The sequence below is a fragment of the Telopea speciosissima genome, chromosome 9 (genome assembly GCF_018873765.1).
Source record: "Telopea speciosissima isolate NSW1024214 ecotype Mountain lineage chromosome 9, Tspe_v1, whole genome shotgun sequence".
NCBI classification, from domain to species: domain Eukaryota; kingdom Viridiplantae; phylum Streptophyta; class Magnoliopsida; order Proteales; family Proteaceae; genus Telopea; species Telopea speciosissima.
The window spans coordinates 44,220,506-44,230,076 of NC_057924.1; the positions used below are offsets into that span (position 1 = coordinate 44,220,506).

General features: G+C 42.6%; 1 non-coding gene across 1 annotated transcript; it reads left to right on the plus strand.

Annotated features, from left to right (window-relative positions):
* The first annotated feature begins 9,221 nt into the window (after positions 1-9,221).
* TRNAK-UUU lies at positions 9,222-9,293 on the plus strand. The gene has a single exon. It is a non-coding gene; the product is annotated as a tRNA-Lys (tRNA).
* The last annotated feature ends 278 nt before the right edge of the window (positions 9,294-9,571 follow it).

Here is a 9,571-nt window from a genome sequence, read left to right on the forward strand (position 1 = left end):
GTCTGTAGTAGTGGTCGATTGGTACTAGTCCATCCAATCGACTAATGACTGTATAACTCAAGAATTTCAACAGCTATTTTAGGCTTGGTTCTACTGGCCTATGACTAGTAAGGATGATCAGGGAGTACAGATAGGTTACTTTTATGACAATTAACATATTCCAAAAGAAAAATTAAACATGCATGGGTTTTGGGATCTATGGCTCACCTAGCCTACATGCATGGGTTTATACATATGAATCTACAGAATTCAATTAAAGAGGAGTCTGATTAACTCTAAATCAGTACTGATGCAGGATTTAGGTTATGAACTCAACATGCATTCAAGGTAAGCATGTCCTACACCTTAATCCATGATCTAGGCATACTATATGGTATGGCAATAGGTCATCTCTGGGCTAGAATGGTACCACAGCAAATCTAAACTTATAAGAAGATAGAACAGAGATGAGTAAGTGCAGATTTTTACATGCATGCACCTACACCAAGAACTCATGGCATACTCCAAGCTAACATGGTAGATCATATACCATAGGAGTTAGAAGATGATCAAGTTTTAGAGCCTAGGAGTAGCTAAGAACAAAGATAATCATAGGTTAAGAGTGGTTACCTGAGCAGCCCAAGCTTCTCCTTCATCTTCTTCTTCTTCTTCTCTCTCTCCTTCTCTCCTCCTCTCAATCGAAATGAATAGGGCTGATTTCTGAAGACAAATATGATTTATATAGGGGTTGGCATTAAGGTCTATTTGCCTAAGGTCATTTAGGCTAAAAATACATTTTATAACCTATTCTAATGTACCTAAGCCCTTAGGTGGGCCCCGCATGGTCACATTATTGGAGAAATATTCTACGGGTTAGTTTAAGCACGGGGAGGCGATTCGGGGTGCAAGACACTAGGCCCCACACACTAGAAGTGAAATTTACACATGACAGCAGCACTAGTTGATCCAAGTGATCGATCCAATCGACCAGTGGCAATGGACCAGTGGGTGAAATTCTGATGTTTTTGCATGTACACCCCATAGAGGCCCATACCATGGTTTGGACACTTACCACACATGGTTGTTCAGCCAATATTTATAACCTCATTTCATCTAAAGTGAGGAGTTTACCTTAGGTTGTGCATCAGTTGGTCCACAGAACAGCTGCATGGGGTTGGTGTCTGCCTCCTAGTTGGTATATAAGATGTTACCACTGGACTTCCTTCCTCTCGGATGATTACCCGGTCAATGCACCACAGGTTGCTAGTGGATATGACCTTGGATTCTCCGGGTCCTAGACCTACCTTCGGAGTTCGGGTACAGATATAACAATAAAAGTGTTTTAGAAAATACACATCAATCCGCCTGAGTCCCAGGTTCCTAACATGAACTAGGAAAACATCTCTAGCAATAGGCTTAGTCAAAGGGTCATCCAACATATTGCCACAGGAGATATGTTGCAGAATAACTTCACCTTACGCGACCATGTCTTCGATGCAGTGATATCGTATGTCAATGTGCTTGGCTCTTTTATGAAACTTGAGGTCCTTCGTAAATGTAAGCGCTGTCATACTATCATAATGTATAAGCACAGCATCGTCTGAGTGAGCAGAAACACTAAGTCTCTGCAAGAACCTTCTAAGCCAAACGGCCTCCTGAACTGTTGCCCAACATGCGACATACTCTGACTCCATCGTGGATAGGGTGATGTAGGTCTGTTTCTTGCTACTCCAAATAACAGCTCCACCTCCTAGGACAAATGCATACCCTGAAGTGGATTTGCGTTCATCTCTATCACTAACCTAATTAACATCACTATAGCCTCTCAGTCTCAAGTCTAAACCACTGAAGCTGAGCGAGAGGTCCGTAGTCCCATGTAGGTATCGAAGGATTCTCTTTACTATCTGTCAATGAACTGATCCAGGGTTACTTTGGTAATGACTAACCATGCCAATAACAAAGCATATATCTGGATGCGTGCATATCATCACATACATCAGACTACCTACTGCAATCGCATAGGGTATTTTGGACATTTGGTTTCTCTCTTCATCAGTCTTAGGGCACTGGTGTAGGCTCAAAGTGCATGCCTTGTCCATTGGAGTGTCTATGGGTTTCGAGTTGTTTATGTGGAATCGCTCTAGGACTTTCTTTAGGTAAGTCTCTTGATACAAACTACGAAGTCTCCTAGTGCGGTCCCTCATAATCTTCATGCCCAATACAAAGTTGGCCTCACCCATGTCCTTCATCTCAAAAGTAGAGGACAATCACTCTTTAGTGGTGACAATTGATTCAATGTCATTCCCAGCCAACAAGATGTCATCAACATATAAGGATAGGATAAGGAATCCTACCTTGGACCATTTAATATACACGTAGTGGTCCTCTTTAATCATATCAAAACCTATAGAGGTAATGGCATGATGAAATCTAATGTACTACTGCTTAGACGATTGCTTAAGGCCATAGATGGAACGTTTGAGATGGCATACTTTGCGAGCTTGTCCCTCCTCAAAACCCATGAGTTAAGCCATAAAAATCTCCTCGTCCAATTTTCCATTGAGAAAAGTCGTTTTAACGTCCATTTGGTAGAGTTCCATACCCAACTTTGCGACAATGGCTAGAGGCGTATAGAGGCCATTCTCATCACAGGGAAGAATGTCTCATCATAGTCTACACCCTCTCTTTGAGTATATCACTCCACCACAAGGTGTGCTTTATACTTGCCAATTGAACCATCTACCTTGCACTTGACCTTTAGCATCCATTTGTTCACGATGGCTTTGCGTCTAGGCAGAAGGTCAACTAACTCCCGAACTTGGTTCTTACTCAAAGAACTCAACTAATCTTCCATAGCAGCTTGCCACATTTTCTTAGCTGGAGAGGAGAGTACCTCGCTTATTGAGGCCGGCTCATCCTCATCCCTTGGAATGCAAACGAGGGCATCCCCTTCAATCTCAAAACGAAGACTAGGAATATGTCCACGTGCACTCCTACACGCAAAGGGGTCTTGACTTTTGAGTTGTGCGCTTTCACTAAGTAGTGTACTTCCACTGGGCTGATGATCACTCTCATCCTCTCTGGCGATCTCATGATGAGTTATTAATTCCTCACCCTCGCCAGGAGTAAGTGAAACATTTTCATCAGTCTCTATCTCAAGGAGATCAAGATCACTGCTAGCGTCACTAATACTAAGAAAATCGGCCTCAAGAAAATCAACATCATGGGATTCAGTCTCCTTCATTCCTCCATCTTGATGTCCATCGTACATTACATAGCCTTTTGAGCTATCGGAATATCTTATAAAGATACTCTTTTTAGCTCTAGGGCCAAGTTTATCAAACTTATGGGAGGTGCTATAAACATATCCCGCGCATCCCCATTGTCGCATCTGCCCCAAAGTTGGTTTTGCTCCTTTCCACAATTCATAAGGAGTGGAAGCAACTGACTGTGAGGGCACACGGTTAAGGATGTAGGCAGCGGTCAATATAGCATCCCCCTAGAAAGATATTGGAAGGTTGGCCTGCGCCATCATCGATCTAACCATATCTAGAAGTGTCATATTCCTTCACTCTGCTACACTATTTTGCTGTGGAGTGTAAGGAATAGTTAATTGTCTGGTGATTCCTTTTTCCTCACATAGTGCTTGAACTGATCTAACAGATATTCATGTCCTCGGTCAGTGCGTAGAGTTATAAAGCTCTTGCCTTGTTGATTCTCAACCTTTGTTATAAAGCGTTTGAAGCAATCTAATGCTTCATAGCGGTGAATGATCAAAAAGACATAACCATATCGTGAATATTCATCTATGAAGGTAAGGAAATAAGAAGCACCATGACATGCCTTCACATTCATTGGTCCAAAGATGTCTACATAGACAAGCTCTAGGGTCTGGGTTGCCTGGATTGTCTTTCCAAAAGGCTTTCGGTGGGCCTTACCAACTAAACAAGGCTCACATGTTAGTAGGTTGATTTTAACGAGTGGGCCAAGAATGTCTTCTCTAGCTAGCCGTCCCATCCTATCTAGACCTATGTGTCTCAGTCTAGCATGCCATGCAATTAATTCTGAATAAAAATCAGTATTAATTACAAAAGATGAAGAATCAACCACAGGAGTTATTATGTCTAATTTAATAAAACCATTCTCAAATTTGCATTCTCCAAAAGAACTGCCATCCAAAAGTATCTCAAAAGTATCACCATAAAAAATAAATGAATAACCTAAAGTCAAAAGTATAGCAATAGAAAGTAGATTATGTTGGATTTCTGGTGCATATAGCACATCATGAAGAAGTAAGATGCGCCCAGTGCGTAAGGTGAGCTGATAGGTACCAACTTCTCGAACTGCCATTTCCCATGTAGATGTTCTGGGTGCCATCCGAATCTTTCTATAATCTACGAACCCCCTTGATCACATGCTATGTGTCTTGTTGCTCCTATATCTACAATCCAATCAGATTGGATTTGGGAAACCAAAACATGTGTACAGACAAAAGTACAGGGAGAAAGGGATAGAAATGGTACGTTCTTCACTTCAATGCAATCACGATCGAAGTGCCCAATCTTCTGGCAGTTATAGCACTTGACCTTGGTAATATCTCTTTTTCCACCTCGCTTGCCACATTTGTGCTTGGCGGATTTGCCTCCACTTGGTGCAGTGTTCTGAGCCTGTCTCTGATTCCCTGTGTTCCTTTGTCTCTTACGCTTAGACCTAGAACTCCTGCGCTGCCCCGCTTGGGCGACAAGGGCATGTGATTGGGTCACCTTTAGGCGCTCCGCCTCTTGCTCCACATGAGCGACAATGTCATTGAAAGTTTTGACACTATCGTTATGTGTGGGAACCACTTTCATTTGGGCCCAGGAATCAGGTAACATCCTAATGATGGCTTGAACTTGTTGCTCATCGATAAGGTGTACCCCAGCATCATCTAACTTTCATATCATGTCTTTCACATCCCTAAGGTATTCAACCATATTGTGCTTAGGGTCCTTACGGTACATCTCAAACTTTAAGGTCATGGCCCACAGCCTTGTAGTTGATGTACCGCCACATTCTAACTTTACCAGATCCCACATAGACTTGGCAGTTTCGTACTTTTCATACTAGCCGATGAGATCATCACATATCGAGCTTAACATGATAAAACGAGCACTACGGTATCTCTTAAACCAAGCCTCATAGGCTTCCTTTTCTTGAAGGTGACGGGCAGTAGTACCCTCATCAAGTTTAGCCATTTCAGAGGTCTGGTGTTCAAGGTAATCTTGTTCATTAAGTAAGAACTTCATCTTAACCACATGTCATAGTTGGTTCCATACAACTTGTTGCCTTGGTTAAGGTCAGCAACAATATTCTCGGTAGCCATCACTACAATGTGCAAGGAAGGACATTTAGTATACATTCACAAAAATATTTCTGTTCAAGAAACCCTAATTAAAATTAATGGTTCCCTCTTCCACACGGTGAGACCAAAAATTCACTAGGCTCATAATCAAATCTCACAATGTGTGAGTTTGGGAACATATAATTTTAAATGATTTCAAACAAAATAGGAGGAAAGGGCATCTCCAAACCATAATTTAATGTGCCATACATCGGGTGCACAAGGGCACACACAAGAGATCCAGAGTGGTACTTAGAGTGATATGCCGAGTCGATACGGGGTTATGATACGTAGTGCAGTAGACTCTCATTACATGGTTTCTCAAAAATAAAATATTAAAAATTACAACTAGCTCTTTACATTCAAGAATCCTACTACATCACTACTGGGGAGCACCGCACTTTGTATCATGTCCAGGTACTAACTCTATCACAAACACATAAAAAATATATCCCTTACACAAGCACCAATATTCTGTAAATACTATTTTTGTGACAAAAAAAACCTTTCACCACGGAGAATTTCCATCGCAAAAACATTGATTTGTTGTAGTGTCCATCCCATGAATACAAAAAAAAAAAAAACAAAAAAAAAAATTAAACTCATATGGATTGCATGGGATGGGGGTTTGACAACATTACCCAAATGGTAGAGTCAAACAAAATCAATACCACCACGAGAGGGTGAAATTGGCAATTTAAATTTGCAAACATATAAAAGCAAAAATAAAAAATTAAGGGCAATTAAAACCAAATAAAATCGGGTCCAAAAACATATAATAATCTCCAATTTAGGGAAAATAAAGAATGTGGGTGGAGAGATTCTCTCTTCACCCATCTTCATCCAAAAATCCTTAAAAAAAATAGCTGCTGGCTGAGCATAGCGGCAGCAGCCGCGGACCAAGGCCTGCTACTGCTGTAACCATGTATGCAGCCTTACCACACATAACCACGACAGCTGCAGGTCGCAACCTGTTGTTTTGCCGCTGCTATGCCCAAGGCCAACATGTGGGGCAGACACAGAGAATGGAGAGAGAAAATCCTCGCAACCCTATGAGGGGAAACAAAAAACACAATGTGCTTTTAACTTTTCAAAAGTACTTTTCTTTCATTGAAAATGTTATACCCGTACCTGAGGCCCTAATATTTTTATTGTTATCCTTGTGACGTGTAGATGGTGCTGCCACGTATGCCGGTGAACTGTTTGCTATGGTGGTCAAGCCTAGCCATAAGGTTATAGACTTCGACACGAGTCTATAACCTTGTGGGGGAGATTCATAGATGATGACTTCGCCGACTTCCCTCATAGTACAAGTCTTGAGAGGGAGGCGTACCGGAAGGCCTACCCCATGCCACCCGACTTAGACACTTCGTTCTGTAATGAGACTGACATTACAGTTGGGAAACTCTTCGGAATCTTGGGAGACATGCCGTGACGAACTAGGGTAAGGTACTAACCTCAAGTTTACATGTCGTTCCTCCCCTCTATGGCCTTGAAGTGTGGACCAAAGCCAAATAATTTTATTTGTGTTTTCAGCCCTTACAGCAGGGACGAAACCACGAACAGACTCGGAAGGCTGAATCCGTCTATGAATCTGTCTGTGTTGTTTCTTGCTATTTGGATGTTTTCTTATGTGGGGCCCACATCCCGTTGTCTTGGCCCTTGGGACCATGCCCTTGGACATGGTGGACCCCACCCTTGACCTCTATGTTTTGGGGCCCACAAGCCTAATGAGAGGCTTTAATTGTGCTTTAATCTAAAAGATTCAAACCAAACAGGCCCTAAGTGGGCCACTTACTATAAAACCAATACTCAGCCATTCATTGGCCATTTACTACTCATAACCACCAACCGTTGGGCATTGAAGGAGAGAAGAAGAGAAAGAAGAGGAAGAGGAAGGTAACTGGGTGGAGGAATCAAGGTGGAGCTCATTCATTGGGGGGCCATCTTACAAGTAAGTGCACCCTATCTCCTCTGTTCTCAAGCCATTCTTGGACCTCCCTTCTTGGATTGATCTTAACCTAGGGTTCCATTTGGAACCCAAGTGTGAGCTTGGTTTCACTATGAGCCTCCTAAATGGAGTGCTACCCCTCCCTTAATGCCATTAGATGTTCTTATAACAACCCAAGTGCTATCTATTGGCACCAAGACCTTGACCTAGAAAATGGGGAAACCCTAAAAATGGTTCCAAATCCTTGGATCCTCTAAGGCTCATGGATGGACATGTACTAATGACCCTAGGAAGGATTAGGACTCCCCTCTCTAACCCTAGGAGCCATGTGACCTCAAGGTTCCTAGATGGGAGAGAAAGACCTTGAAATCTCGAACAGGAGCTTGGACGGATCCACGAACCGATCTACTCTCTGGACTCTGTCCGTAGTTCCGTTTAGTATAATCTGGTACCTAGCTCGAATGGAACCAGGAACTGACTCACCTAGTGGTTCCATCCCCGATTTAGTTCCTCTCGGGAATGTCTCAGGGTATCGGACGGATGCATGAATAGATCCACAGAGAGGTTCTGCCCGTGGATCTGTCCCTCTTATTTTGGCTACTTAGCCTAGACGAAACCAGGATCGGACTCACCTTGCTGCTTTCGTCCCTGAGTTTGTCCGTGCTGTCTCTTGTTAAACTTAACTTTGACTTATAGAACTCATCAAGGGGCCCACCTGCACTCTTCTAACATTCATTTCACACATCCCTAGGCTACTTAACTAGTACAGGGGAGCGTGTACCGAGGAAAACCTCATCAAACACCTCAAATAGCATTCAGACAATTGGTGAGTGGGTTTTGGGTCTTGTTTGGGATTGTTTACTGTCCAGCTTATATATACATGTATCATGCTTTACATCATCAATTACATGTTGCATAATTGCATACTTTTATATTGATGTGAATTATGATTGATGTGTTGAGTAACTTGCTTATATCGTATTGGGTTACGGTGCCGTCATACCGGTGTCGGAATCCCAGGAATGTGTACACTCTTTAATTGCTTGGCATATTGGTCTGTATGCGCTGTGTTGTGTAGCTACCCGAGTGCTAGATGCTATGGGACGTTGATGCACCCGGATTACCTCTTGGGACAATCGGATTTTGCATATAGTTTAACTGTGGTTAGGACCTTCGCACCCTTATGCTACGACCCTTACCAACAAGGGTTTAGGTGTTGGGTAGCCAGAGCACCTGCCTCTTGTGGAGTGTGAGAGAGGCCAGGCCAGGGTTAGTAATGGTTATCGGGGTCTGCCATTGGGTGGTATTGAGGCTTCGACCGACGTAGGCTCCCTTGTGATAATGGAGGTTCATCATGGTGATAAGTTAAGTGACCCACGGTGTTACCCGAGTTATCACAGTAGCATATACTATTGATTTAGTTTGATTGATAAGTGGAAAATCTATTAACATTGCATATATTTCAAGAAAAAAAAACAAACCATTGTGAAAGAATTTTTTTTTGCTGAATAGCTGTCTTTCTTTTAGAGTTGCTTATGGAGTGCAGTGACTGCCTCTCACCCGAAAGGCAGGAACGTAACGTCCTTTAAAGCGCATATGAGTAGTCATTCCTGTTATGAAGAAGCATTCCCCTTTAGTTTGCAATGCATTTCTAAGCTGCTTTCTTGCGATGTATTAGCTCCCTTTCATAAATAGCAGGTTGGCTGGAAAGAAGATCCCGGAATGCGGCCGGCCTCTAACCCCAAAGCTTTAGTACCGTCCACCCAGGGGAACCCTAGGAAGGGGGGACGACCCGCCGACTTCACATCAGAAATCGCTAACATGAACACAAACGAAATCTTGAATTGCGTATAGAAACAAAACGAACCACTTCTATTCTCAAAGCTGAGGTATATTAAGAATGGCTTTTTGGTCCCTTTCGTCCAGTGGTTAGGACATCGTCTTTTTATGTCGAAGACACGGGTTCAATTCCCATAAGGGACAAGTACTCATTCCCGGCCAGCGATCTCATTGCTGAGTGATCGCTCAGTGAATGATCGATTCACCATAGAGGGCATTAACCCCAAAAGGACGAATATTGTGGTGTTCTAACAGCGGCAGATCAAACAAGAACTTGATGAGCGTTACGAAAAAAAAAAAAATACAATTGAGAAATTTCGAAGCCTAGCGTCTCTTGAGAAGAATACTCTTTCACCTTAATCCATTCTTTTGTTAAGGGTCTAGCACTTATTCCGGCCCTCTATTTACATAGTGAAGAAAGG